We start from the raw sequence: 26,850 nt of genomic DNA, 5'->3' as shown, positions 1-26,850 counted from the left end.
TGTCTGTCTGCCCCCTCACATTTTCACTTCAGAAAAATACAAAAAAAAAAAAGAGAGAGAGAGGGAAGGAGGAAAAGAAAGACATTGATTTGTTGTTCCATTTATTTATACATTCATTGGTTGCTCCAGTAGATGGAAGCCACACTCACACCCTTAGCGTATCGGGTAATGCTCTCACCAACTGATCTACCTGCTCAAGGCTTTGAGACCAAATTCTTACTGTGAAGTCATCTTTATAAAAAATTGTTTTTTAATTGGATCTTAAAGGATAAATAGAATTATGACACACAGATGGTGAAAAGTTCCTTTTAAAATTAGAAGTGTCTCTTTAAAGGGGAAAGCACATTGCAAATATGCATCATAAAAGTTTAAAGAGAAGCTCCACTTTATTTTTCAAAATTAGTACAGTATAACTCAATACAAGCCAAAGTTAGGAAATATAAAGATGATAAACATCCCTACACAAGGGAAATATGTAGTCCATTGTTTTTACTGAGAATATAGAACTAAGAGATCTTTTAAACTGAAGTTCAACATACTGTGCTCAACACAATTTTGAGCACAATATAAGCACAATGTAAAGAGTGTATACTCGATTTGTGGGCAGATTAACAGATTGGCAACCGGGAAGGAAACAAGGTAGCTTATTTTTGCCAGCAAAAATATTGGAAAGGAGCAGGAGCACACAACTCACAATAATTGCAAATGTAATCAGTTTAAATATAGCATTTTATGGTTTATAAATTTCATAAATGGTGAGAAATACAGAGCAGTTGTTATAATTATCCCTATATCTGGAGGGGAAACTAGAGCTGAGAAGTGACTCGTTGCCGCAAATCAGTGACAGACTGGGATGCACATTCCAGCCATCTGACGCCAGGAGAAAAACAATGACAGCAGCTCCACAAAATGTGTGGAAATGCCTGCCTCTTGCTCACAGATACGCATCATGGCTTCAGGACAGCCAGTCCTTGCTCCACGGTGGTCTCTGCAGATCAGACGACAACAATCTACTACGGGCTGATCCTTAAGAACTGAAGCTCGCCGTGATGGTGGCCAGAAACATGCTCACGATGTCCTTTGTTGCCCTTTGCTTTTTCTTAACCACCACTTGGCTCACTGAGGATGGTAGATTTGCAATCACCTGGTAACTAATGTATGCTGCGCTGGCTCACCTTTTCAGTCAGCCTTAACAATAAAACACATTCATACCTAGGGTGATTCGGGGATCTCAGGAAGAAAAGTCTTCCTACTGTGTCCTCCTCTTCACATGTATGTGTGGGATTTATTTGTTTGTTTATTTGTTTATTTTAGGGATGGACTATGGCTTTCCAGATGCTGTGCTTTATAAGGTTAATAGCTGTAAAGGAAAGAGTGAAATAAATGTGACAACATGGAAAACTATTTTTGGAAAAGAAAACTGAGACTAGAGCTCGATTCTGGACTTCTGAATGTCACTTCCTGGCCCATTTTGTTGTACTTTGCCCTTTGCAGTTAACTTTCTACCCACTGATCTCAGGATGTTCTCTACTCATCAGGACATAGCAATTACCTTTTATGAGACCCACAATTCAGCTAGTCCGTTCTTACTACCTTGGCCATCTTTAAGAGATCTTCTTTACAACAGACACACAATTCTCAAGCCAGAGAATAAAGCATTTTCTCTATCTAAAACCCTGTACCAAAGGTTTCCAATTCAGAGATTTGCAAACAGTGGCTTAAATAATACCTACTGTGGATAAGCTTTCATAGGTGTCGGAACCCCCATGTCCACCTAGGGGAAGGGCTTCTTTTTATTTTACTCCTTTTTTATTCATTTCATTCCTAGGTGAGCTTCTTCTTCCCATTAAATCAATTAAACTTTTTCTATGACTTTGGTACAGAGGGTTCTTCCTTTTTTATTTAGACCTGGAGCCTCCAAATCTATTCATTACTTTAATTTGCTAACTAGGATAGACTACAGTATGAGTGGTTTGTGAACTCCTGATGTGCAGTGATTATCTACTGCCAGCTGGGGGAAACTATATTCATCTCTCTCTTTTTTTTTTTTTTCAAACATTATTCCATTGTACTATAGACTATGCTAAATGGAACAATCCTCTGCTGGCAGGGAATAAACGAGATGACCTTAATGGAGCTCTCTCACATCTAATGTCTATGACTTTCTAATTCAGTTATCCTTCAGGCATGGAAGAGCCTTCCATCGTTACTGCTGTCTAACTCTCATTGTTACTTCAAAACAGCCTCTCAAGTCACATTCCACTTTTCTGTCTTGCTTGAACTTCTGCTTCGTGTCACTGGCTGCCACCGTTGATACAGCTTTTCAACCCTCCCCAGATCACTTCCTGGTGTTCCTCCAAATTGTTATTGAGAAACTTGATAAAAATGTCTCTTCCCATGACAGATGTGAAAGCATTTATTCTCCATTTTATGACAGGTACATTCCTAGTGACACTCATTGCTGCATATTTATCTAGGTTAAAATTCCAGAGATAGAAACCATGTAGTTTATATGTATAATTTATACATAATTTTCTGCTTCTCCTGTTATTTGAAATTCAAGTTTACTGTCTTATGAATGTTTATCATCTTGAATAAGCAGAACTCTAGGCAAAACATAACCTGATGCTGTCTTCTCTGAATCAACAGTGGAGACTGGTCAGAAAAGTGGCGGGATAAAATGGGTAAGATTTAAGGAAACAAGGAAGGAATAAGTGCATTCACACAGTATTCTTCTGACTAGTAGGGTACAGGTGGTGTCAGAAAGCTAAGACTCTATGTGTAGAGTTTGCAAACTGTACACAAATAGTTACGGATGTCGCTGAGTTGAAAAAAAAAACATCTAGTGATTCTTTCCATGACAGTTGGCTTCAGGTGTAATTCCACATAAGCATGAACTTTAAATAAAATTATTTTCAAATAAAGGGGAAGATCCATATATTACTAAGCAGGTCAATATAGGTCAGCTTACTGAACAATTCTTAAGGATGTATCTTTCAGGGACATACAATCAGCAAGTGGTAAATTTCTTTCCAGTCCTTCATTTTGTCAGCATGCTGTCTGAATAGAAGATATGGCCATTGCTCTGGTAGAAAATGTACAGCTGGGTTATGTCTAGAACTGAATGACTACCTAATTCCCTGTCTTAGTCATCCCCACCCAAGGACTCTAGATCACACTCTTGTTACTAGTGTGCCTCAAAGGGAAATTTCAGTGTTCTCTTATATACCACATATGCACTTATGCAAAGAATCATTATTGTAGTATAAACTGTAAGAATACAAATACAGATGTTGCTATTGGTTCATAGATAGGTGTTGGCACAGGTAGAGATGACTGTAAATCAGATTTATTGGTTTTGAGTCCCTCTTCTCCCTCTTATAAATTCTGTGGCCTCTAGGTAATTAATCTTGATAAGTGTCTCTTTCTTTGTGGTAAAATGGGAATTATCTTAGACTGGCCTCATAGAATTCTTCTTAATAATAAATAAGATCATAAAAGTGGAATTACTGGCAAAGAGTAAAATACAAGATAAATGTGAATTATTGTTACATAACATACCCACACAGTTGAAGAGTTTAACTTTGGAATCAAACTTCTCTTTTCTCCTGTACTAGAAACTTTCATCCAGATATATTTTCCTCTCCTCATCTAGCACCCATGATAAACAACACATAAACACACTTGGGCACCAAATCCAATCAATCTAGCATTAGAAGCTTCTTCTCTGCTTATAGTCTCTTTCTCTTAGAACTGCTCTTCCCCATTCGGCTATAAAAACCATTTTTACCTTAAACTTTAGAATTTCTCTCCATACTCAGTTTCAGACAGCCACTACCAATTACAGTTAGCATATGAGTGAAAGCTAATTTAAGATCTCTAATTAGAATATAAGATGCTAGAGTAGATCTGAACTATAAATCAAAAGATCACCGCATCTGGGTAAGAAAGATCATTTAAAGAAGCAATTAGGATGATGGGTTAAAGAGAAATATAAGAACTAAACCTACAATTTTTCAAACAGTAAGCTTTAATCTAAACCCAAGGTAGCCTAAATCGTCTGTGGGGACCAGGGACACATCTTATTGCTATAAATAAACAAGAGATGCTTCACCTTTAACTATTATTATATGCATCAAATCACTTAATACTCACAGTAACCTTACATGTTCAGTACCATTATTATCTGTCTTTCCTGGATAAGCAACTTGAGGCTCAGAGTTAATAACTCATCTATGTTAAACTGGATAATAAAAGTTAGAACTGGAATTTGGACCAGATAACCCGGCTTCTGAGTCAATGTTTTTAACTGTAAACTCCATACCTTTTTCTGCCTACACAGATCTGTTAGAGATACTGAATAAGAACTTGTGAGTGAAAGTAACTTTTAAAGCACTCGCAGACACAGGAGTAAATATTAGTAATGAACACCAGAAATGTGTGTGGGAGAAGTGATAGGTGTTTGGGCTTGTAAATAAGAAAGCCCATTTCAGTATGTGTTTATGCTGTGACCACTGTATTAGTGAGTGCTAAAAGTATTAGAAGACTTTATTTCACTTAATATTTTAATTTTAACATTTTATTATACAAGCCTCAAGAAACTGATCAGTGGAGTTAATTAAAAATCCCAGTGACTTTCTATTTGTGTTTTACTACAGATACTCTTCTATTTCATCTGCCTTACCAGAAAGCCCTAGAAGGTAGAAACGGTAACTCATATAATATCCTATTCCCTGCAGGGCTATCTCAGGGCTTTGAAGATAGAATAGCTATTCTTAAATGTTTTTTTTAAAATAAATAAATGAGTTAATTATACTGTTACTTACATTGGGCTTTTACTCAAACATAATGTCAGCATCATTTTTGGAGAGCAAAGGTTTTAACCCATGCCAAGGACATACTTATATAAACTGAAGTCTCCTGACGTCCCAGCTCCCCTCCACCCCTCACCAAAACATGCACACTCTTCTCTGACAACAGCTGCCATCACAACCCTGAGGATGGAAAAAGACGGACTTAACTCAAATGTTCCTTAGTACCTGCATCTCCAATGAGTAGAAGGGAAATTGGTTGTGACAGTTGCTAGAATGCAAGAAAATGACCTAAAAAGCTGATAATAGGCTAATTTTAAAGAAATAACTCCACATATCAATAACTTAACGGCAAGCCAAAATATGAGAACAGTGAACAAAGTAATATCGCAGTGCAAGACCCTTTTCTAGAAATCAAACCTCATTTATACTTTTCTTTTTTACCTTTTATGTGTTTTAAAAAATTCACAGCATCCTTTTATCTGGGTTTACAATAGTAGAAAATTCGTTGTTTTCCAGTGGGAATTTAAAATTCCTCAAAAGGTACCAACAAAGTCAGAGTGTTCATTTCAGCAAGTTTGCCATTATTGGTAATTTTATAACTGCTTCAATGTCAATACCAATTGATCTGAAGCAGTCATTTTTTTTTAAATTCCATGTAGCTGAAGGTATACTATTCAGTTGGGCAAACAGGTGGTAAAATAGCTACAAAAAAAGAGCACAGATTGAAATTGAGTCACAAATGGATACTATAATTATGAAATTATAAACTCAGAATCATAATTAAAAGTAATTTTTGAGATAAACCTAGTGACAGAAGCAGACAACATATTTGTGTATATGAGCTAGCACACCCCAATACCCAGCAGCAGTTCCTTATGTACTCCAGAGAAAAGTTTTAATCTTGAGCATGTCAGTTGTCTCTTTCATTGATATTTTTACTGTTTTTTTTTTCTTAAAAAAAAAAAAATGACTGGAGTTTATAAAATACGAACACTTTGAGATGTTGCTCTAAAATGAATCACTCCTGACATGGATTTATAGGTTGGACTGAAGTACATTTTAACCTCCCAGCTTGATTATTTTTATGCTTTTTTAGATGTTTCTAAAAATTTTAAATGTCAAACCACATAAATTTCAAGTGTCCCTTAAAGCCATTTAGACATTTTTCTCATTACTGATGATGAGTAAAAATCATTTTTGGAGGCAGCAGTATATGGGCTTCACTATCTCATTTACCCTAGATATGAGTTTGTTTCATTCCCAATTTTTATAGGCAATAATGCAGCTGTGCAAGGCATTTGCCAATTGTTACTCTCTTTTCTGTGTGCACAGGAAGTGATTACGATTTAACACTCCAACACTCAGGCAGACCATTCCTCTTACCCATAAATCCCCACAGAGAATAGACAGCAGATCTCTCTGAATATTTATGAATACCAGTATTCTACAGGACTTTTACTAGTTGTCCAACTGTTTTCTGAATCCACAGTCATAAGAAAGAAGCTGGAACAGAGATCTTCAAGCTCTGTCCTTCACCCTCTTGACATACAGCATAATATTCATGTGTTCAATACACTGTGAATGTGAAATATGCTTGGTATTATTCATCTAACCCCTCTTCCTTTATACTCAAGGGAAAATTAACAGATGAAAATAAATAGAAGTACAATAATTTTTAAAATAGCTCAATTATAATCTAGATTTTTTAAAGTAAAGTCTAAGCTGTATTCTATTTTGGAAATATTCTTCCTGGAGACTTTGCAGTAGTGATAGGAGGTGATGTGAGGAAAAGGCAGAGTGGCAGGTGGAATGAAGTTGGGATAGGGTGTAGAGGGCAAGAGCCACACCAAGCAAGAGTCAATACAGAGTCCAGAAATGTTCCAAACGCTTTGGTTCCGACCAGATTGCCGACTAGCAAGGCTTTCAGCTTTTTACTCCAAGACCAACTCCAGAGCAACTTTAAGAAAAGAAAAAAAGATAAAGTCCAGATAATCAGTTAAAAAATAAGAACATAAAATAAATAAAAAAAAGAAAACAAATAAAAACACCCAAAACACCTTGGGGGAGACTGAAGACTCTGTTGACATAACTGTGGTGGGTGTTAGGAGGGGAGGGGAGGAAAGTGTCTGTGGGCTCATCAGAGAGTGAATGAAGTGGCAATAAGAGGATTATTTTCTGAAGAGCTCTTAAAATTCTTCACCTCATAGACCCCCAGGCCACCCCCTTGAGACAGGCTTATTCCCTTTGCAGCAAAAATCACCTGCACCAAGCTGTGCCTTCCCGTACATAGGACTTGGTGGTAAAAGTGAGCAAGACCACGCAGCGTGATGAGCTAGTGACAATTGATAAGGACTCAACAGCTCCCCTTCTGTGTTGACTCCTCTACACCATCTCTCCTTACAAACTATTCAGACACCTCCCCCAGTGAAGCTTTTGCTTAATGGTTCAAGATTTAAAACCTTGCCAGAGTTTTTTTTTTTTTTTTCATCATAAATAACAAAGAGAAGTGATCAAAATTGATTCTGTACCTGATGAAGCTCTCTATCCTTGAATTCACCAGGACTGACAGAACTGGGCGTGGCCTTGGATCCTTCCTCATTACACATAACCAAGCAGAGCAGCAAATATTCCTAGGAGAATGGGAGCTAAAAGTTTAAATAATACCACCCTAGACTGTCATGGAGTTCCTTACTTCAAAAGAAACTGGATGAAAAGGTGAAGAAATTAAGCAAAGACAAATCTTACAGACACAGACAAAAGGGGGTAAGAGGAGGTGGATGAGGGTAGAAGGAGAGATGGTGTTAGAGGGAGATTTGACTTAAGATGGGTAAACACACAATGCAATATATAAATGATATATTATAGAATTATACACCTGAAACTGGTATAATTTTATTAACTAATGTCATCCCATTAAAATATATATATATATATTTTCAAAGTAAAAATAAAAACTGGATAGCACATACTATTTAAATTAGAATTATTGATACACAGGAACCAATCATTTAGACTATGTATAATAAAAATGCAAGGGGAGATACGGGAGGGTACTGGCATTATGACAAAGAAAAGTAAATAAAATAAAATAAATTGTAGTACTGGGTATGAAGTATAGTGAAGGAAATGAGGAATTAATACATTAATTAAAGTCAATAATACACAGGACAAGTAGAAGAAGAAATCCAGCTTGAGGATGAAAACGAAAAACAAAAAACAGTGAGTTAATAAAGCAGATTGAAACTTTAACCCAGAAGACACAAGAGAATAAAAAATATGTAGTGTAAGAACTAAAAGATATGAAAGAGAATTTAAACTATCAGAATATATACTAAGCATCCTAAAAAGAGAGAAAATTAAAAATTGATATGAGAAAACAAATTTTTAAAATGGATGAAAAGCCAGAATTAAAGATAAAAGAGACCTGAGCTTAACCTGTCAGAAGAAAAAAGGAAAAATGCAAATTTAGACATATTATGGAACATTTTTAAATATCAAAGAAAAGGAGAAAATTCTAAATGCTTTTAAGAGAAAAAGCAGGTTACTTCCAAAAGAATAGAAATCAGAGTGGCATCTAAATTGTTACTAGTGAACCTGAATGTAAGAAGAAAATGAAGATTTTATGTCTCGAAAAAAATTATTTTGAATCAAATGTATAAAATGGTAATAAAAATATTTTCAATCATAAAATGCCTCAAATCATTTGCTACATGAAATAAAACAATTTTAAGAGAAAATATTAAAACAACAAAATTCATGGGAAATACTATTAGTAATATGTGATTAAAAGTTTTCAATTGTTTGATAAGATGTATTCGTGTTCATAATAAAAATAAAACTAAAGAAAAAATTAGAAAATTATATATATACATATGAAGTGATTTAAAGAAAGAGATTCTGTGACAGGAACAAGATGAGAAATACAGAAAGACGTAAGAGAGGACTAAACTACTTGAGCTAGAAGAGAGAAGATATAGATAATTATGTGTTTAATAAGGTAGTGGAAATAAATGAACACGAGTAGAGACCTTCAATAAATAGCAACAACTTAAGAAATAAAAATTAAATTACTAATCTTATATCTATCAAAGAAAATATCATCTATCAAAAATAAAAGATGAGCCCTGGCCGGCTGGCTCAGCGGTAGAGCGTCGGCCTGGCGTGCAGGGGACCCGGGTTCGATTCCCGGCCAGGGCACATAGGAGAAGCGCCCATTTGCTTCTCCACCCCCCCTCTCCTTCCTCTCTGTCTCTCTCTTCCCCTCCCGCAGCCAAGGCTCCACTGGAGCAAAGATGGCCCGGGCGCTGGGGATGGCTCCTGCCCCAGGCGCTATAGTGGCTCTGGTCACAGCAGAGCGACACCCCGGAGGGGCAGAGCATCGCCCCCTGGTGGGCAGAGCGTCGCCCCTGGTGGGCGTGCCGGGTGGATCCCGGTGGGGTGCAAGCGGGAGTCTGTCTGACTGTCTCTCCCCGTTTCCAGCTTCAGAAAAAATAAATAAATAAATAAATAAATAAATAAATAAATAAAAGATGAGAGAATGAGAAACCAAAAGATTCCAATAAATAAGATATAGAAATAGAATGTCAAATACATCCTAATAATTTTTTAGTAAAAAGTTTTAAATCACTTAAGACAAATACAGTCAGATATGATTTTTAAAATATAATTCAAAGAATGAGTCAAGCATTAAATTTAAAGATTACATAAAAAAATAAAAGATTAAAGGTTAAATAAAAGATACTAGAGAAATATAGAACAAATAGAAAGTGATAGATCAAAGATATATGAAAGGAAGTTGGAATGGAAATGTTAATAATTGACAAAAATAGATTTTTAAGATAAGAGATATCAGAAAAGGGAATTCATTATATATTATAAAAAGGAGCAATGAACAAAACAATATAGTCATCATAAATATTCAAATTCCCAAATTTGCAGTCTCAAAACATGTCTAGCAAAATTATGCAGAAAAAGATAAGCCAAAAATTATAATCCAAAATAGTAATATGTGTCTATCAGAAACTGATCATTCAAGCATACAACAAACTACACAGAGATAAAGGTGAATGTATAACCTATACAGTTAACTGACTTTGTACTAGGTAAATAATGTACACTATACTACTTCTCACAAACCTTCTGTAATATGTTTTTATCGTTAATGAAATTAAAGTTAGAGAGGCTGAATAGCTTGCTCCAATTATAGACCAGTGAATGGAAGTTTTGGCATGAAGGATCACCTCATTTTCTGACTAGATATCAATCCTTACCGCCTCCTGACACCCAGTCTCACCAGACAAAACCAAAGACCTCCAACATGCACATAAAATCCCATTCCACACAGTGAGTCAACACTGACCAAGCTGGGAAAGAGGAACAGTGCCATTATCTTCAAGGACAAAAAGAGTCTCATAAACTTGAGGCAAGTAAACAAAGATATATCATGGGGCTGCTGCTGCCTCTGAAGAGGACATGTGAGGTTCCAAAGTCTTGCTTTATTAGCTGTGTGCTTAAGTGAGTTACTCAAATTTCCTAAGCTTAGTTTCTTCTTTTTTAATTATTTTAATGTTTATTTTATTAACTTTAGAGAGTGAGGAAAGGAGAGAGGGAGAGAGAGACAGGAACATCAATCTGTTCCTGATTGAACTGGCAACCTCTGTGCTTTGGGATGATGCTCAGCTATCCAGCCAGGGCAAGCCTAGTTTCTTTAGTAGTAAAGCACATATAAAAAGTAAACCCTCATAGAAGTGTTTTGAAGATTAAATGAAATAATTCATGTTAAGTTCAGTGCCAGACTCAAAATAGTTACTAAGTAAATAAAAACAAAAATAAAACATATAATAATTCCTTGTTAAGAGTTATTGATAGATTTGGCAATGGCTTAAGCAGAAGATATCTAATAGTTGGTCTCTACACTAACAAGGTCATTCTTGAAAGAGCCTTAACGTGTTTAGTTTCTTCTAAGTCTTCTCCTTAGTACTTAATTGAGGAATGCGCTATATCTCTTCAGAAAATGGATGGCAAGTCTGAATTATGTTAGGTTATTTCAGCTCTTGGATAAGGAGATGGTGGGTCTAAGTATAGCAATCCAATTACCCTGTCACATCCACCTATGGCAAATCCATTAAGCAGAAGACTTGATGATGCAAGAAGTTCCCGGTAACTATTGTCTCAAGTACACCTGGCTAGTAATAAAAACAAGCTATGGCTGCCTTGAGAATCTAAAAGTTTGTGAATCTTAATATATATAAACTTACACAGAACAGAATACAGTAAAGGGTCTTGGGCTACTGCTGAATTTCAGTGGTACTTATAGAAATTAGCGATTGTGGAACTGTGTCTGTCTTGTTGCTCCCAAGGGAAGAGACTGTATTTGCCTTTCAGTGTGTGGCTTGCAGAACACTAGCATCAGCATCAGTAAGGAGCTTGTTAGAAATGCAGAATATTAGACCACATCAGAACTACAGTTTCAGAATCTGCATCTAGCTAGATTCACAACGGGTGAAGGTGGGGTGGGTAGGGGGAGGCAGAATAGGTTAAAGGGGGGTATAAATAGTGATGAAAAGAGATTTGACTTGGGGTGGTGGACACACAATACAATATACAGATGATGTATTATAAAATTGTACACCTGAAACCTATAGAATTTTATTAACTAATGTCACCCAATAAATTCCATTAAAATTTAATTAAAAAAACCCACAAGAGCCTGACCTGTGATGGCACAGTGGATAAAGCGTCGACCTGGAAATGCTGAGGTCGCCGGTTCGAAACCCTGGGCTTGCCTGGTCAAGGCACATATGGGAGTTGATGCTTCCAGCTCCTCTCCCCTTCTCTCTCTCTGTCTCTCTCTCCTCTCTCTCCCTCTCTCTCTCTCTCTCTCTCCTCTCTAAAAATGAATAAAAAAAAAACCCCACAAGATTAACAGATTATCTGTAAGCACTTCAGAATTTGAAAAACCACTGAAACATAAAGTTGACCCTTGAACAATGTAGGGGGTAAGGGCACTGACACCCCGACCCCAGCCATAAAAATGTGTATATAACTATTGACTTCCAAAAAATTTAACTACTAATAGCCTGCCTACCGTTGACTGGAAGCCTTGTTGATAACATTGTCAACTAACACATATTTTGTATGTCATATATATTATATATTATATTCTTACAATACCATAGGAAGAAAAAATATTAAAATTGCAAGGTAAAGACAATACCTTTATAACACCATATTGTATTTATCAATATCATAAGTTTACTTTATCTGTTCTAGGTTACAAGATTTGTCTGTGAGCTTTTTGAAATTGCTTATTGAAAAACATCTGCATGGAAATGGACCTACATAGTTCACCCTGTGTTGTTCAAGGTCTACAGTTCACCCTGTGTTGTTCAAGGTTCCACTGCTCTGAGTTTGATATAAGAATTCAGGAAGCAGGCAGTGAAGGCTGTGGAAAAATCATCTGGCTGAAGAACAATCGTGGTCAGACCTAGAGCAGAGATGGGAAAGGGTAGATTTGAAAATATGTTGGGCTTACAGTTGATGGGTTCTCTTAACTGGTTAGAGTAAAGACAAATACTAAAAAGAACTATAAAAATAAAAATATAAATAAAAAATAGTTTATCTTCTCAGAACAACTCATGGTTTTCTTCCCCTTCTCCCCCAAAATAAAAACAACTATTAAGTTTTGTGTACAGTGCCATTTGGGGCCATGGTCCTTTGTTTTGATGAGAAAATAGGTTACAAGATGAGGTTCCATCCTTTTTTCTTCTTCTTTGTCTCCATTTGATTAGTCTCTTTGAAGCCATTGACCTTCATGTGACTGGAAGAATAGAATGTACCTGAAGCTCCTGTCCGTTAGGAGCTAGCCCTCTGTCACAACTACGCTGCTCTAGCATTAAAATAAACATCCCTCTCATACTATTATGTCTGTCTTCACCTGCCTCCTCTTAGCAATAGAGATGGCAAAATGCCAAAAATTAGGATGATGGTGTGAGACTAGGTGGAAAAAATATCACCAATCACTTAATTCTGCACTTGTTTCATGGCAGTAAAATCTGACTACTTCCAGGCAAAATGACTTCTTAGGTGCCAGGGATTCCACAAAAGGATTTGCTGCAGAACCTCATATTAATATTACCTACGTGATTTCCTCCAGACTATTTCCTCTATATATGTCCCTCTATAATCTGTGTAAAAAGTAAATGGTGCTTTCCACATCTGGCTGTGACTGCGTCAGTGGTACCAGACCAGCCATCTCACTGTAAACAAATAGAAGATGGACAAGACACAGGAAATGACAGCTTTCAGACATTGAACAGGCAGTGCTGGCCTGTGAACTCAGAGAGGGGAAAAAAATAGCAAAGTAGGTATTATGCCTTGAGACAATTTCCACTCTAGGTGCTAGAGGAGTGAATGAAACAGAGCTCAATAGACTCCTGATCAGATTTCATACTAATAATATCACATTTATTGTAAAAAGACTGAGCATTTTTCTTCTAATTTTCTCTGGATTTAGGCATAGATGTTCACTGTTTAGACTCCAATTCAATATTATGCTTGGCATCCTAGCCCGTTCAATTATGCATGTGACTGGAAATGAGAAAGAAAACTATTTTCCAATAACAGTAATAATATTAATAAAATCTATGCAGAAAATACTAGAGACACTACAAAGTTCCTGCTAAAATTGTAAGTAAATTTAATATGATCACAGGGAACAGGACTCATATAAACTATCAATTGTGTTTCAACATACCAACAACAAATATCATAATTGGAATTTCAAGTTAAAATGCAACCTAAAACAATAAAAATCATGACTCAATTATACATTTCACATGTATAGTATCTTTACACTGAAAATACAAAACATCCCTTAGGGAAATTAAAAAAGACAAAAATAAATGGAGAAATGTAGTATGTTCAAGGAGAGAAATACTTGCTATTTTTCAGAAGACAGTTCCCTCTAAATTAGGTGATAAGTTTATACAAATTTCACTCAAAGCCAATTATACACATTTTTAAGCAGATAATACCATGGATATTGACATGCAAGAAACAAAGGAAAGGTAAAATAATTTGGAAACACAGGAGAATAAAGGCTACTCATTTCCAACTTATAGAACTATAATAATCAAGATAGTGTGCTATTGGTATAAGAGCAGGAATATAGATTGATGGGGGTAAAAACAAAGTATCCAGGAGACCCACATGTATAAATATATGGTTAACTGGATTTCCAACAAGGTATAAAACTAATCTCATATAAATAAATGGTTCTGGATATTCATCACTCAATAAACAATGCTAGATTTCTTTTATAAACAACAAATGTTGGATATGTAATTAGAATAAAAGTGACTCTTAATCCCTATTTTAAAAGCTAAAGATATAAAACTAGTTTATAACTTTAGTTTTAGTATAACTAAAACTAAACTTCTCATAATAAAACTTTATTTTTAAACTAGTAAACTTCAGATGAATAAAAGCTAAAGATATAAAACTCAGAAGAATGTATATTAAAAATTATAAACTTGTATTATAGAAATGATTTCTTGGACAAGACCCAAAAAGCACTAGCCATAAAAAGAAACAGTTATAATTTGTATTCATTAAATTTAAAATTTATCTGCTCTTCAAAAGTGAGCAGTAAGTAAAGGAAAAGGCAAGCCTCATGCTGGCGAAAGACTTGTACTTAGAATATATAAAGAACTCTTAGGATAGAACAACAAGACTCAATTTAAGAATGGACAAAATATTTGAAATGATACTTTACAAAAAAAATACACACATGCTATGAAAGATGTTCATCATGAAAATTTAAATTAAGACTATAAGATCCTACTACATACATCTTAGAATAGTCAATATTAAAAGACTGACCATACCAAGTCTTGGCAATATGTGGACCAACAAGAGTATTCATGCATTGTTTTTGACAGTGTAAAAGAGTAAAATTACAATGTAAAAGAGTACAAACACTTTGGAAAACAGTTTGGCAATTTCTTATAGAATTAATCATACACTTATCATATGCAGCAAACACAGATGCATTGCTCAGATTTCCCTCAAAGAAAGCACCCATGACCCAGTTGTAAGGAGTATGATTAGCTGACAGTTTCCAGCTCTTAGCTCTGCAGTAGACTGCCTTAACTTTCAATCTGAGATTATGCTGCTCTTTGTGTGGTGCCCAACCAATGCCTGAGCAAGGGGGCAATGGAAGGGCTGAGATACTTCTGTACTATGTGAGATTCCTATGATTGGTAATTTTTGGAGTATCCTGTTGGGTGATTACAAACAACTTCAGGTCCATACTGCTGTCTGATAGCTTTCCCTACCACTCCTCTGTCACTCCTTTTCACAGGTGTCATTCTGATAAAACTTTTGAACTTCTCTCTCTCTGTGTCTGCTTCCCAGAAAATGCAACCAATGACATTTGTACTAAGAATGATGTAAGAAAATACTGTACAATGGAGTAGAGAGGCTGAATTATCTATTAGCTAAGAATGAAGATTCCTTCCTGATGATGGTGGTGGTGTGCACAGAGCTCCTGGCACAAGATGATCACTCAGTTGTTACACCTTCCACCTGCTGTGAGCTGGGCAATGCTGGTGGAGGAGAATACAACCGTGCATGTGATGACAAATAAAGGATAATGGATCTGGGTGGTTATTACCAAGTTGCCTTGATGCCTTTAGGCATCTAATTAAAAGCTGTTGACAATTAACAAACTGATATGAGTCACAATGTCCTTTTGGTAACTTACAAAGAAGCCTTCATTTTATGTAGTGAATGAGCATGAAACAACTGATGATAAAGCCAAGGCAGACATATGTTATCCCAAAACCATGGCACTAATTTGGAAAACCAAGGATCCTGATGAAATGATCCAAAATGTTTAGTTACCAGGTTTCTCTAAACATTCTTGTCCTATAGAAGTGTCTCATTCTGCCTATTAAAGCTAGCTTCTTACCTATGAAGAAAACTAATATATAGTTATTTCACTCAAAGGAAAAAAGTGAGCCTGACCAGGCAGTGGCACAGTGGATAGAGAGTTGAACTGGGACACAGAGGACCCAGGTTTGAAACCCCGAGCTCTCTGGCTTGAGTGTGGGCTCATCTGGTTTGAGCACAGGCACACCAGCTTGAGCCCAAGGTCGCTGGCTTGAGGAAGGGGTCACGTGGTCTGCTGTAGCCCCCTGGTCAAGGCACATATGAGAAAGCAATCAGATAAGTAACTAAGGTGCTGCAATGAAGAATTGATGCTTCTCATCTCTCTCCCTTCCTGTCTGTTCCTATCCATCTCTCTGTCTCTGTCACAAAAAGAAAAGAAAAAAAGAAAAGAAAAAAGTGACTTCCTAAAAGCTGCCCATATGTCCTATTCTGGCTGCCATCCCTATAATGCTATGACAAGGGTTAATCACAGTACAACTTATTTTTTAAATATAATTTATATATATATAAGTTTCATAATATAGAAAACCATTAAATAAATACACAATAAAACATAACTGTTTTCATAGTATACCTTGATAAATTTATCAAACACAAACATTCATGTAATCATGGCCTCCCTTGTGATAGTGAACATTCATCACTACCAGAAGTTCACTTTTGATTCATTGTAATCAATTACCCTAAAATCCCTGCCCCAGGTAACCACTGATCAAATATCTATCACCATACATGAGTTTTGTTTGTTCTAGAACTGTATGTAGATAGAATTGTATAGTATACTGCCTTCTCTCATTGGCTTCAGTACTCAGCAGTAAACTCTTGAGATTCATCAATGTTGCCGCACATAAGTGGTTCGTCTCATTTTATTCCTGAGTATTATTTCATTGTAAGGATATGGCATATTTGTTTAATCATTTTTCTATTGATGGACATTTGGATTGTTTTGCTGCTTTGTACTATTATGAGTAAAGTTTCAATGATCATTTGAATACAGTCTTTGTGTAGTCATATGCTATTTTTATGTCCATGTAATTGTACTGCCCAGATACCCAGTCAAGAAAGCTTGCTCCAGGGAGCACAGTGGTCTGAAAATCTCCAGCTGTCACACCTTTAATGTGCTGCAGTGGTTGCCATGTTATCACACTTCCCCAAGATAATTTCTAGTGAATGACTAAGACCCCAGGTGAGCCATTTTCACCCAGTGCAGGTCTTCTCTAGTAGGTTATATTTTCTTGGGATATCACATCAGTTAGGTGAAGAGTTTCTCAAAATTACAGTGTGAGATTATTCCTAATGAATTCATCCTTTGTTCTCTTTTATTCACAGGTGTTACAACCATGTTGTGCTCTGAAGGCTTTCACCACATAAATTTCTCTTTACCTTTTTATATATATTTCTTCCAATAAATCTTTTGTATCTATAAGGCCATCTTGATGTCTGCTTTTCAGAGAACTCAGTTATTATTTTATTTGGTAAATATCTAGGAAAAGAATTACTTGATCATATGGTATCACAAGTTGGATTTTCTGAGAAAGACAGCATCTTTGGCATAAAGTCTCTTTTGTCCTTTATTAGGCACAGTTTGTCCTTGATAAGTCATACTTGGAATGAACCCTTCTTTTACTCTAAAAGTTTAATTCAATAAATATCCAAGAGGGGCTACTAGTTCATACTTCCCATATGGCAATACCTAAAAAAAACAAATTTTAAAGTACATATCAACAGGTGTGGGGTGGCTACGGGGGGTGGGAGGAGGGGAGGAGGGAGAGGGGGAGGGGGAGGGGGAGGGGTACAGAGAGAACTGGATAGAGGGTGACAGAGGACAATCTCTCTTTGGGTGATGGGTATGCAACAGAACTAAATGACAAGATAACCTGGAAATGTTTTCTTTGAATATATGTACCCTGATTTATTGATGTCACCCCATTAAAATAAAAAATTTATTTATAAAAAAAAGTACATATCATTATTCTTTATACAAAAATGAAGCAGTGAGGCTCAGCAATATTAGTTATCTCGACTTGTAATCACACAGCCCCTGGGGGCAGAGGCAAACTCATGAGATAACAGGTTCTAAGCTCTTCCACTGTACTCCATTATCTCATATTTTGATAGCACATAATAAAGCCAGAAAACTCTTTCAATCATCAGTTTACATGCTGACTTAAGTCTGATTAAAAATAAAATAAAATCTGATAATAGTCTAAAATATTTATAATTATTTGTTGCTAAACTCTGTAATTTAAGTGACCTTTTACATAATCTTAAAAATAATACTCTATCATCTGACAAGGCAGTGGCGCAGTAGATAGAGCATCGGACTGGAACACAGAGGACCCAAGTTCAAGACCCCAAGGTCGTCAGCTTGAGCATTGGCTCATCTGGTTTGAGCAAAGCTCACCAGCTTGGATCCAAGGTCGCTGGCTTGAGCAAGGGGTTACTTGGTCTGCTGAAGGCCCATGGTCAAGGCACATATGAGAAAGCAATCAATGAACAACTAAGGTGTCACAACAAAAAACTGATGATTGATGCTTCTCATCTCTCTCCGTTCCTGTCTGTCTGTCCCTATCTATCCCTCTCTCTGATTCTCTCTCTGTCTCTGAAAATAATAATAATAATAATAATACTCTACCATGAATTGATGAAACTCTATTCTCCTTCTGAGTTGTTCATTAATAAATTCATAATATAGTTCTTCTGAAATTATGTTTCATCAGCTATTTTCAGGATTTCTTAATATACTAAAGAGAGTTACAAAGTTAATATAAATAAAATGGATTTTCAGAGGAGCTTTGGAGATAGTTAAAGCAATTGATTCAGAAAGACAATTGTGTGTTAAAATGCTCCAGAGAAGGTTAAGAATGGTTGCATTTGCATACACATGTCAAGAAAGTAAGTACCTAAAAGATAAATGATGCTAAGAGGAAAATACAGATCAATATACCTGGAATTAGAAGAAGAAGAAGAAGAAGAAGAAGAAGAAGAAGAAGAAGAAGAAGAAGAAGAAGAAGAAGAAGAAGAAGAAGAAGAAGGCAATTTAAAAATGGATTTCAAAGCAAATAGGAATCAAGTGATTTATATAAACTAAGATAATGTGAATGTATTTGTTCTTAGTTCCAGTGAAGAAGCAGCTAAGTAACACTGTAAGGATTATAGCTCACATATAAGATGAAATATAACCAAAAAGAAGAAGAAAATCCTGTTTCAGTACAGACAACATTAGTAAGTAAGGGTGTTAATACTCCCTTGTTCTTTGACACAAAGGTACTGCTTTATTTTTCAGTTTTCATGCCATTAAAGGGCTATGACTCTATTACTCATTATAATTGTGAGTGACTTGTTTTACCTAGGATTTCAAGCTCACATAAAAATTTCTGTTTGCATTGAGATAACACCGACTTTACATTTAATTGCCCCTGTATATACTCTAGTGTATGAATGTTTCTGTCCCCACAAACTTATAAATTGAAACCAAATCCCCGATGTAATGTTATTTGGAGGTTGAGCCTTTGGGAGGTAATTAAATCATGAAGGTTAAGCCTGCCTGATTGGAATTGCTGTGCTTATAAAAGAGGCCCCAGAAGGCTCCCTCATTCCTTGTTCTATGTATGATTACAGTAAAAAGATGGCTGTCTATGAACCAGGATGTGGGTCCTCACCAGGCACTGAATATATCAACATCTTGATCTTGGACTTCACAGCCTCCAGGATTATGAGAAATAAATTTCTATTGTTTATTAACCATCTAGTTTATGTAAATTTTTTTTACAGAAGTCTGAATGGATGAAAGCAATGTATTTCTGAATACGGCACATTCATAAATCCAATCATAAATTATAATGCCTTATATATTTCTTAGATAACCCCAATATAATTGTCTTTTTTCTTGTCCTTAAAAAAGAATTTATTTAGCGTATTGTAAAGTGATATTTTATTCTTTTGTCTTATAATGACATACATTTGATAAACATACTATTATTCATATGAAAATATATCTCATATCACATGATCTCTTTATTGCTACAGAAAATATTTTAGCATATATAACAGGATTCACTTGACCTCTGAGTAAAAAAAGTTCTTTGTTTTTTCCTCATCCCTTATTTTAATCAAAAAGAAAAGTTATAATAATATTAATGATTGGATTCTAAAATACTATTTGGAAAAAAATTTTCAGGTACAAAACTTTATAGGCCTAACTTGACCTACATTGTGTAAACCATCCTCTTACTCCTGTTTTTTTGGCCCTAAAATTTGACTTTTCATTCAACAGCTATTGTAAATTTAGAGACCCATGCTTGGATATAGAACTAGTTTTCTTATTTTTCTGCTAGTAGAGTTCTCTATTTATACTTGTGACCGCAACCTACAAAAATAATAAAGTTGATTTTTCCCTGTTTTACATAAATTTCTCTTCAATGACCTTACCAGGAAAGGGAATATTTGAGTCAAATTAAATTTTAGGTATTTTTAAATTCCATGTTTGTGAGAAAATAACATTTTAATGCATATCATAATTATTCTTGATTTTCAATGTCTTCAACAAAGTACTAAGAGATAGAACTAAGGTCAAAGAAAAATGTGACAGAATTAAGTTTCTATTTATATAATATATAGAGGAAAAGTAATTCCTTGGTTGCTTATAAATAAGATCTTAGAAAGAGGATTTTAAAGCCTAAATTTCTACTGAGGACCTGAAAAAATAAAAATTTTAAAGGTATCCAGATATTTAAGTGGGTATAAAACAGAAACCTCAACATATGCAAAATTTTCAGTGGATTAAAAAAGAAGAGAATTTATTCTGCAAATCCTGAATTTTCTTTTCGATTCTAGGACTATAAAATGCTTCAAAGAGTAGAGGCAAGGGGTGAGTGATAAAGAGACTTCTTTGGAGAGGGCAGTTGTTATAGGTGGAGGCCCATACTTTCCCTTACTCAACCCCATCACACCTTTGGAAAAAGAATATAAGATGCTATCTTCTAGCCCTATGATTAGTGGACATCAAGGTGGATCCCTTGAACTTTGAATTATGTATCCTGCAGTTGGAATACACAGAGGACTGTTGCCTGTTTCACATCTTGAAGAAGCTATGGCACCAATGCTTGAACAAATATGACACTCTGCTAGAAAAGCTAGAGTACAATAGAAAGGAAAAGACAGGCTATTTCAGCAATATGTTAGGTCTACTCTCCCAGAGTTTGCTGGGGAAGGGATGTCTCAGTTTTTCTAAAAAATAAACCATAGAACACATGAGAAACAAAGTCAATGTGAAATGAGAGGACTGCCTGAAGGGTCTAGCAATTTCAGCCCAAGGAGGCTGAGATTGTTATCACTGACTGCCCATGAGTGAAGCAAGAACAAGAGATGACGGCCTAAAGAACTCTCGGCCCTGGCCGGTTGGCTCAGCGGTAGAGCGTCGGCCTAGCGTGCGGAGGACCCGGGTTCGATTCCCGGCCAGGGCACATAGGAGAAGCGCCCATTTGCTTCTCCACCCCTCCGCCGCGCTTTCCTCTCTGTCTCTCTCTTCCCCTCCCGCAGCCAAGGCTCCATTGGAGCAAAGATGGCCCGGGCGCTGGGCATGGCTCTGTGGCCTCTGCCTCAGGTGCTAGAGTGGCTCTGGTCGCAATATGGCGACGCCCAGGATGGGCAGAGCATCGCCCCCTGGGGGGCAGAGCACCGCCCCTGGTGGGCGTGCCGGGTGGATCCCGGTCGGGCGCATGCGGGAGTCTGTCTGACTGTCTATCCCCGTTTCCAGCTTCAGAAAAATGAAAAAAAAAAAAAAAAAAAAAAAAAAAAGAACTCTCAATGGGGAAGTTTCAACAAGAAGCTTTCAAGGAGTCCAAAGAATACCAAGCCAGGCTACAAAGTTACTAGTTCACATAAAAACTGTGCTAATGTCTTAGCTTTCTTCTCTGACCCCTGCTTTAACATTGACCAGGTTTGAAAATAACATTTATGAATGATGGAGTTAAGGAGAGGGGACATCAGCCACTATTTCCAGTGTAGTCTTCTAGGTTAAGGAAGGGAAGATTTAATGCTACATTAAGTTATAATTTAGACAATAAATGAAACTGTATATTATAATTCCATAAGTGAGAGTGTATTTGTGACTTAAAGTAATTAAAGGCCTTTCCGTTTCCTGAAAATAAGCATAAAATATATGGACTCTCCAAAGAGCAGTGAATATGACCTCTATTGAATTAAATTTAAAGGAATAAACTGATAGAATTATACATCTGTTATAAGACAGAGAGCATGGTTGTTAAACACACTAGCTCTACTTTTCTTGTACCAGGAAACATACAAATATCATTTACTACTTCATACTAGTCCTATGTGGTGAATATTATAAGTCTAATTTTACAAAGAAGAAAACTAAATTCAAAGATGCTATTCAGATTTCCAAGGACACTAACTAGCTGAGCTGGAATCTGAGCCCAGGTGAATTTTAGTATGAACACTATATACTTTGTCCTATAGAAAACATGGGCTTTCTAACAGTTCCAAAACTGGAATGGGTTACCCCATGAAGCAGAGTTTGGTATTACCAAAAAAAGTCAATGAAATATCAATAATAATTATTCAACAGTCTCTAGTACACTAAACTCTACAGTAATTTTATTATCTTTGATAAGTCTGTTGCATTTTTTTCAAAATATTTGAAAGGAAAAGTCTTGCAGAGACAAAACTGCCTTTGACTATGTGTGTAATTATCACACAACAAAATATTAGATGAAGCTTCATGAATATAGGACTTGTATGGTCACACAGGGCATCATGCTCAGTAGGGTCTTATGGTCACTTAATATCCTGCTACTGTCATCTTGAAGTATGTAATAATTTTACCTTTGAACTAGTATTTTATAAGTACAGTTCATCAGGACAATGGAGTATGCATGTAAACAGAGGAGATAAGTACAATGTATGTCCACCTTTCCTAACAACCCCATTCACATATAGTGTTCACAATACCTCATTGAGCATAGAAGTTAATTGGACTCACAATGGACATAAGGTCAATAAATGGACCAGAGATCAACAAAATTCAAAGTAAGTATAAGATAATAATTTTGGAAGCTGCCCATTCTCATAGTGTACTGACAGAATGTACACATATGCCTTGGCTAGTAGGCTCAGTGGTAGAGTGTCAGCCTGACATGTGGATGTCCCCAGTTCAATTCTTGGTCAGGACACACAGAAAAAGTAACCATCTGCTTTGCTACTCCTTGCCCTCAGCCTTCTCTCTCTCTCTCTTCCCCTCCTACAGCCATGGCTCAATTGGTTCAAACACACCAGCCCAGGGCACGGAGGATGGCTCTGCACAGTCTCCACCTCAGGTGCTAAAAATAGCTCAGTTGCAAGCATGGCCCAGATAGGCAGAGAGCATCAGCCCTAGACGGGGCTTCCAGGTGGATCCTATGGAGGAGGGGAATGCGGAGATCTATCTCTCTATATCCTCTCCTCTCACTTGGAAAAGAAGAAAAAAATGTACACATATCAGGAAGTAAAACAAAAAAACAACTGAATTCATTTTCTATAACATTTCAACATTTCTAATAAAAAATATCTATGCATGTATGAGCTATAAAATATTACTTGTATAATTTGAGTAATTCCACATAAAGTACTCATATTTGCATTTAGAAATAGCATTGCAGAATATAAGAAGAAATCTTAAAACTTACACTAATAACTTAATATTTTAATTTTTCTTTACTTATAATGTAAAATGAAAAAGCCATGACCAGTTAAGAGAAGGACCACAATAGAAAAAAGATTTATAATTTATATTTCTAATCATGTTTTTCCTGCTTTTGAACAAATTTAATGTGATATCAATTATCAGAAAAGAATTCAATGATATCAATAATTATGCAGATAGTTTCTTATACACTAAACTCTATAGTTATTTCATTGTCTTTGATAATTCAGTCACAGTAAAAGAAAATGTGTGTGAGGAAGACACTATTTTATTTTCATTTTGTACTAAGACAGAAATATTTTAGCTGTCTTTATTCAGGTAATTTCTTCTGACTTCTGAGGTGGTCATCCTGTAAGATTCCACCCTGTTTTAGCGTAAGACCCTAAGTTATAACTTAACCTCCTTAAGCAATCAGGACCTATTGTTGGAGTTCAGGGTAAGAACAATCACAACTAAACCCCGTGACTTGAATTTGGGATGAAAGTCATGTCCCCAGAGGAAGAGTGAGATACTATTTTGCCAAAAGAAAAATAATAGTAGCAAAATCAGCCAATCCCTTACCATAAAATAAATGCTACAGGAAAATGATCAATTTCTCATTCAAAAGGGGAAAGAACACCAGGCACATAAGTCTTGTTTCAGTAGTTTCCTGAAAAAGGAAACTGCAACACAAAAGTCTCGTCCTGGAATTTTTTAAAGCACTGCTGCTGGAGGTCAGGTGGAAGGAAGTCCAGAAAGAATCAGGAGACCACTCTGGAAAAGATTTTAGCAGGGAACTGGGACTGTGCAAAGATTGTACTTCTGTAATTTGCTTTTTTTATTGATCAACTCTTATTCAGTGAGCTCTTCTACCCACTTTGTATACCACACAAAAGATAACAGTGTGGAACAATAAGGGAGTCTCCAAAGGCTTCCAGGGCCCTTCCCTAAGCCCAGATGGTTGTTGCAGAGGACACTTGTGCCTAGGTAAGTGGTAATCAAAAAGTAGTTTGAGGAGAATCCTGCACCTACAAGTCTATGAGTAGATCCTAAATACCCTCTGGGTAATCAGATGGAATACTCTCAGAAGTAGGTAGGGGTCACTGTGAGAGGAAATCATCTCCAATAATTAAGCCAATGGAACTCATTGCCACTGCCATTTGAGTTACAACTGTACAACGCATAATTACCTTGGCACAGAATAGCAGCTAATTAAATGTAAGTGACCTAGTCATTACTAAAACAGTTAACTTGTTATTTCTTTAAGGTTTAAAATTGGTAGAGGTGATGTTACTTGACAAAGTAATATTTTTAATACAATTTGAATCAACAAAATATTCATAGAGAAATGAATTATTCTTTCTACTGACAGTAGGCATGTTTTCTACACAATTTATTTCCATATTTAAAAGTGTTTTCACATTTATTATCTCATACAATCTTCATAAAAATATGAAAAATTAGGTAGAACTGGAATTAGTAGCTTCACTTTCTATTTCAAAAACAGAGGTCTAATGAGGATATGTATATTTTAGAATGGAAAAGAATCTAGATAGAGAACTTCTGGTTCTACAATCTATATGTCTAATTTAGAATAAGAATGCTGTAGGTAAACTGTGTAGCATGAACTAGAACATCAGAGACTAATCATAAACTTCATTTTAAGTACTATCCTTTGGTGTGAAAAGTATCCTGTTTTGTCATAAATCTGTTCAAATTATCAAACATAGAAAAATGGTAATCCATAAATAAAGAAATTTCAATGTGGTAGAAAGATGGAGGTAACAACAATAAAAATTGCATTTATTCAGGTCCTTTGCCATTTTTTAATTGAATTGTTTGTCTTCCTGATGTTGATTGCATAAGTTCTTTATATATTTTGGAAATTAACCTCTTATCAGATGTAACAATGGCAAAACCAGCCCAAGTGCCCATCAGTAGATGAGTGAATAAAAATGCTGTGGTACATTTACACAATGGAAAATTATACAGCCTTTTAAAAAAAGGAAATCTTACTACCTCTTGCAACAGTGTGGATGGACCTGGAGATTATTATGCTAAGTGAAATAAGCCATACAGAGAAAGATGATATATGATCTCACTTACAACATGGAATCTAATGAGCAAAATAACCTGATGAACAAAAATAGAAATAGAAGCATGGACATATGGAACAGACTGAGAGCTGTCAGAGGGGAGGAAAGGGGGGGACTAGAGGACAGAAGGTGAATATATTAGCAAAAAATATATATACATAACATGGACACAGACAGCAGTGTCATGATAGCCAGAGGGAAAGGGGTTGGGGCTAAGTGGAGGTCGGCAAATGATGGGGGATGGAGAAGGAAAGAGACTGTGCTTGGCTGAGGGAGCAGATGTGAGGAGTAGATGGTGTTTTTTTGTTCTTTTTTAAATTTTACATTCTTTTTTTTATTCATTTTTAGAAAGGAGAGAGAGGGAGAGAGAGGAGAGAGAGACAGAGAGAGAGAAGGAGGGAGGAGCTGGAAGCATCAACTCCCATATGTGTCTTGACCAGGCAAGCCCAGGGTTTCAAACCAGTGACCTCAGCATTTCCAGGTCGACGCTTTATCCACTGCACCACCACAGGTCAGGCCAAGATGGTGTTTTATTGAGTTGTTCACTTGAAACCTGTATAGTTTTGCAAGCTATGTCATCCCAATACATTCAATTAATAAAAAAAAATAGTGTGTGTAGGGGGGAGATTTGTTCCTGGCCAGGTGGTGCAGTGGACAAAGCGCTATACCTGGGGTACCAGAGAAGTAATTGGGAACCTACAAGGAACAATCAATGAGTACAAAACTAAATGGAACAACTAAGTGAAATAACAAGGTGATGCTTCTCTCTCAGTCTCTCCCCCCACACTTAAATCAATGGAAAAAAACTTTTACAAAAAGATATATAAACATAGCATAACATTTATATTAGGTTGAATTCCTAGAAGCATGGTATAAAATGCAATATTTTTGCTAGGTTATTTTATTTTATTTTTTTTTAATGAGGGAGTCTAGAAAGGAAGATAAGATATGGGAAAAGCCAAGCACAGATAGGACTTTAAGAGAAATCTAGTGTCAGTCAGATGCCAGGTAAACCTGAGGAGTGTGAATTGTGCTCCAAAAGTTCTCCCTTAGAGGCAAGTCAGCAGATACACTATACCCCACAGGGCAATTCTCATAAGCTAAGGGTGATGCTTAGAAGATGGTGAGTTCTGAGATGTTAGCAACAAACATCTGTGCCTGGGGAATGGGTGTGACAGCTGTAAAGGGATCTGGCAAAATTCCAACAGCTTCAATATTTCATATGTTTCTAAATATTAAAAATCACTTAATGGAAATGACAGTAGAGACTCCTACTTCTCTATTTAGACATTGACACTTATAT

Source organism: Saccopteryx leptura, chromosome 1 (genome assembly GCF_036850995.1).
Source record: "Saccopteryx leptura isolate mSacLep1 chromosome 1, mSacLep1_pri_phased_curated, whole genome shotgun sequence".
In the NCBI taxonomy this organism is placed as follows: Eukaryota; Metazoa; Chordata; class Mammalia; order Chiroptera; family Emballonuridae; genus Saccopteryx; species Saccopteryx leptura.
The sequence above is the reverse complement of the archived record's forward strand: the minus strand, read 5'-3'. Positions refer to the sequence as shown.